Here is a 5,956-nt window from a genome sequence, read left to right as displayed (position 1 = left end):
TACTATTTTTAACGACCTCCATTCTCAAGGAACTGTGTTGTGAAAGGCACCTTCTGTCTCTCACAAAACAGGCCATTAGCCGCGGCCTCGCCAGTGGCTGTGCCCACCAACCAACTTCATACATTTTTTTTTTTCGATTCTACGACTTAAACGTTTTGTCCTATTTGAGTAATGCATGTTTTGATGTTTTGCTCCTCCTCCTCCTCCTCCTCCGCCTCCTCCTTCTCCTCCTCCTCCTTCACCACGCGTTTTTAATAAATATTCAAATTTTCATTATAAAAAAAAGCTATTTCCGTGCAGTCCCGACCCACTTTGACAATATGACTCTGTACGATAACGAACACAGCTGTACAATCTGAGCGGACGTGAAATTAAGGCGATAACGTTACATGATTCATAAAACGAGCGACTGATATAATATGATGTCAAGCTCTAAACGGACGTAAAATAAAAACCTCCGTCTCCCATTCACTCTACCTTATTTTTCCCTCTCTTCCATTCTTTTCGTTTTTTCCGTTCCCTTTCTCCATTCTATTATTTCATTCCGTTCTCACCTCTTCCCTTCCACCCTCCCTCTGCTGCTTACACTCCTCTTTTCCCTCTCCTTATATATTACATACTTTGATATATATAACCTACATATTAAATAAGATCTTGATTTAAGCGGACGTAACATTCAGAAAACCTACCTTGGATCAACCACGATATATAACCTAACAAAGTACAAGTCAATATGAGACCCCCCCCCCCCCCATGCATAAAGAGCAGAACTAGCCGCTCGGACACACACACCTTATCGAGAACACAGAAAAAGCTGAAAAAAGTAACATGGCACATTACCTGAGCCCACTGGCATGCACGGGGACACCTGTACGTTACCTGTGTGAGAGAGAGAGAGAGAGAGAGAGAGAGAGAGAGAGAGAGAGGAAGCATGTTAATAGCCATATAGTAGAGCTTTATTATAAGAACCATTACTATTACACCTATTGTATTTTCTAGGAGGGAATATAACATGTGAGCAATTGTGTTTACTTTTATAGACATGCAGCTAGATTATATAAGTGGTAGTAGTAGTAGTAGTAGTAGTAGAAGTAGGAGTGGGAGAAGAGTAATATAGTAATAGTGGTAGTGGTAGTGGTAATAGTAGTAGAAGCAGTAGTAGAAGCAGTAGTAGTAGTAGTAGTAGTAGTAGTAGTAGTAGAATCATCAAAATCACTTCCATCATCATCATCATCATCATCATCAAGTAACAATAATCGTGTGAGCGTGTGCGTGCGTGCGTGCGTTCATTGCTATGCGTGTGTGTGTGTGTGTGTGTGTGTGTGTGTGTGTGTGTGTGTGTGTGTGTGTGTGTGTGTGTGTGTGTGTGTGTGTGTGCGCGTGAATAATCTGGCATGCACACCTGCTTATGTTTATGTATAAATAATGTGTGTGTGTGTGTGTGTGTGTGTGTGTGTGTGTGTGTGTGTGTGTGTGTGTGTGTGTGTACAGAAAAATAACTTCATATATAAATTGTTTATCTTCTATGTTGATTAACTCTCCTCCTCCTCCTCCTCCTCCTCCTCCTCCCACAGCCTCCCGCCAGGTGATGTGACAGGTGAGTGGCGGCCGTCAAACACACACACACACACACACACACACACACACACACACACACACACACACACACACACACACACACACACACACAGGTGGCGCATAATAGAACACAACATACCGGCGAATATATATTTTATTTTATCTTATTTATTTGTATGTCTGCGTGTTTGAGAGAGAGAGAGAGAGAGAGAGAGAGAGAGAGAGAGAGAGAGAGAGAGAGAGAGAGAGAGAGAGAGAGAGAGAGAGAGAGAGAGAGAGAGAGAGAGAGAGAGAGAGAGAGAGAGAGAGAGAGAGAGAGAGAGAGAGAGAGAGAGAGAGAGAGAGAGAGAGAGAGAGAGAGAGAAAGGGGGGAGAGGGGGGGTAAGAGTGGAAAGCCAACATTATCAAAGGAGGAATTAAGTGGAAAAACAAGCTATTGGCAAAGGTGACGGAGGAGGAGGAGGAGGAGGAGAAGGAGGAGGAGGTAGAGGAGGAGGAGGAGGAGGAAGGCACTGTCATCACCCCCCCACAAGCTGTCATTCTCCCGCTGTGCTTGTTTCTCACCCCCCCGCCCCCCACCTCTCTCTCTCTCTCTCTCTCTCTCTCTCTCTCTCTCTCTCTCTCTCTCTCTCTCTCTCTCTCTCTCTCTCTCTCTCTCTCTCTCTCTCATTCCTTTCTTCTCATCGCTTCCATTCCCCCCCCCCTCTCTCTTTCCTCGCTTTCCCTCTCTCTTTCCTTTCCTTCTCCTTCACTCACTTCTTTTTCTTTTATTCATTCTTCTCCCTTCTATAATTTTATTCTCAATCCGTTTCTTATCACCCTCTCTCACCTATTTACTCTTCTTCCTTTTTTCATCGCCCTTATTCTCTTTGTCCTCCTTCCCTCCTCCTCCCTTTTACCACTCCATTCCTTTCTCCTTCTTTCCTTCCTTCCTTATGCAAGAGTCACAACTTATTTCGCTGAATTTATCCCGTGTCAAAAAACTCCCTCATTTCACCCTTTCCTAAATATAATGAACTCTATGGACCTCTAGGCAATATATTTCTCTCCCCATCGCCGCCTGTCTCACTCCATCTTCGCCAGAGTTACCGGAATCTAATCTTGCTCCCATCGCCCTTCTCTCCTTATCTTATCTCCCGTCCCTTATCTCACTTCATCTCACGTCAGGGTTTTCGCAACATGCCTGCCACCTGATTTAAATTCTGTGTGTGTGTGTGTGTGTGTGTGTGTGTGTGTGTGTGTGTGTGTGTGTGTGTGTGTGTGTGTGTGTGTGTGTGTGTCTAATGAACCCTATGTGGCCACGGTCTCTTAATCTCCCTCTAATAATAAAGTTTAATAATTCTATTGTTCTCATTAATATTATCTTTAAACCTTATGCCTTCTCCTCTCTCTCTCTCTCTCTCTCTCTCTCTCTCTCTCTCTCTCTCTCTCTCTCTCTCTCTCTCTCTCTCTCTCTCTCTCTCTCTCTCTCTCTCTCTCTCTCTCTCTCTCTCTCTCTCTCTCTCTCTCTCTCTCTCTCTCTCTCTCTCTCTCTTACGCCACCTTTTTTCTCTCTCTCCTTCTCTCTTAACTAACGTCAGTCTTTTATTCCCTCTCTCTCTCTCTCAATCGACGTTTGTCTCACTCAATCTTCCCAAGAGTTACCCTTAATCTAATCTTGCTAACATCTCCCTTATCTAATCTTATCGATCACTAGCGAAGAGGAACAAGACTCCGCCCTGATACGTACACCTTCAGCCTTCAGGAACCTTACCACCTCCACCATCACCACCACCACCACCCACCTCCACCACCACCACAGCCACCACCGATATACTCTCAGACACTTCCAGTTCTCACATCAACCATTTCTCAAGGCCTTAAAGGAGAGCAATCGGGTTCTTATGGGTGTTTCTTTTCGTTCATGATACAGAAGTCATGTCAAGCTACCACCAGGCTCATAACGCTACCCATGGAAATGCATGCAACACCTCTTATGAATGCCTTGCCGAATGTATAAAAAAAAAAGAGCTCAAAAGATAGTAAAAAAAGACAGAAAAAGTAAAAGAAACAGAAAAAGCAGAAAAGAAGAAAGCAGAAAAATGGGGCAGAAAAAGAAGAAAAAGACAGGAACAGCATCACCATCACCATCACCACTACCACCACCACCACCACCACCACCACCACTACTACCCACTACCACCACCACCACCACCACCACTACCCACCACCACCACCAGCGGCAGCCACGTCGTTAGTACCTTCCGTGACCTCGCAGGGACGGGCGGCACACACTCCCGCCCCTCCCGCGCCTTAACTACCGCCCCTAAGGATTGTTATAAAGCCCCGGCCAATTACTATCGCATGAGACAAGGCTGTAAATCCTTAGACAGACGCCAACCTGTGATAAACGACGGTACAGGTGTGGAGGAGGAGGAGCAGGAGCAGGAGGAGGAGGAGGAGGAGGAGGAGGAGGAGAAATGAACATAAAAAAATAAATTGGACAGAAAGGATGAGTGTGAGAGGGAGGAAGAGGACGACAAAGACGAAGAAGAGGAGGAGGAGGAGAAAGAGGGATAAGAAAAAAGAATAAAAGGAAATAAGAAATATGGAAAATAGAACAGTAGGAAAAGTAAGGTAAATCTCTCTCTCTCTCTCTCTCTCTCTCTCTCTTTTAACCCCTTGACTGCAGATTTCCTACCAAAAGACCTCCTCATCCTACAGGAATGGAACAAAAAGTGGCTGTTACAATTCAATGAAGAAAAATGTTAAGTCCTGCACCTTGGGAGGGCATATGCAGCACACCAGTACCACATGGGAAACACTCCACTATCCACCACAGAGGCAGAGAAGGGCCTGGGTCTATATGTTACCAAGTTACCAGTGAAGGCCAAATCCGTGCCTATCACAGTGGACGGGTTAACTTAATTTGTAGTACGCATCAAACTTTTGTTTTAGCAGACAGACGGGCGATTGAACCTGAACGAGAAACATGTGTCTCATTGTGTACTTTTCAAGGCTTGCAATGACACTTTACCTCGTGCATTATTTCAAAAGCCTATTACATACGTTCACTATATAGTTTTCATCACCAGTGGTGTGGGGCACGTTCCTCCCCACCTCAGAGCTGCCACTTTCAGCTGATGGGTGGACATTTCCCTCACTCTCTCTCTCTCTACATTTATATATATATATATATATATATATATATATATATATATATATATATATATATATATATATATATATATATATATATATATATCGCCAGAATTTTCTCTTTAATACACTCCAACACGACCCGCACGTGTTATGAAACACGTGAAATTACTGCAGACCAGGAAAGGTTTTGCCGTCGCTGGGGATCGAACACACGACCAGCGAGACAGGAGAGCCACTCCTTTACTAGTCGGCCAACGAGGTGCCCCCCTGGCAGAGTGAGTTATAGGAGGCTCGCTCATCAGGCTTAGTCACTGCAGTATATATATATATATATATATATATATATATATATATATATATATATATATATATATATATATATATATATATATATATATATATATATATATATATATATATATATATATATATATATATATATATATATATATATATATATATATATATATATATAAAGTACCTTCTCGAGTTTCGTTCTATCCGAGTTTTGCGATCCTCGAGTTTCTCGCTTAACCCTAAATTCTTACCATCCTGACTTTCGCGCATTATCATCCCGAGTTTTGAGCTGCTTTGTCATGTACGGGTGACCCGTACATGACAAAGCAGCTCAAAATCGGCGTCAAGCACACTGCCTTTAACCCGATAGCAGTGACGGGCCAAATTTGTGGCTTTACCGTGTAGCAGCGACGGGCCAAATTTGTGCCATGATATAAACCCCCCAAAATAGATGATACATAATCTGATCACAAATACTTTGATATATATTATGAAATGGTTTGTGTGAGGGGCGATTTTTTTCTCATTTTTCTCGCTTAGAGGGACCACTAAGAAACATGATCCCTGCTGTAGTGTCACACAGGCCGTTTTCCTTCGAACATTGGGGCTATGGTCGAGAGAGAGAGAGAGAGAGAGAGAGAGAGAGAGAGAGAGAGAGAGAGAGAGAGAGAGAGAGAGAGAGAGAGAGAGAGAGAGAGAGAGAGAGAGAGAGAGAGAGAGAGAGAGAGAGAGAGAGAGAGAGAGAGACTTACACTAGTAGGCAATAATGAAAGATACTTAGAGCGAGCGATTCAATAGCTATTTTAGGTGTTATATTATCAAATTTATCTTTAATTTTGTTTGTAAATAATTGAGTTCCGATGACTTTCTTGTGTGTTTCATTTATATATATGTTAAACGTCAAGTGGGAGTCCATATAAACGCTAAGATTCTTGATAAG

This window comes from Eriocheir sinensis, unplaced genomic scaffold (assembly GCF_024679095.1).
Source record: "Eriocheir sinensis breed Jianghai 21 unplaced genomic scaffold, ASM2467909v1 Scaffold944, whole genome shotgun sequence".
Taxonomy (NCBI): Eukaryota; Metazoa; Arthropoda; class Malacostraca; order Decapoda; family Varunidae; genus Eriocheir; species Eriocheir sinensis.
The sequence above is the reverse complement of the archived record's forward strand: the minus strand, read 5'-3'. Positions refer to the sequence as shown.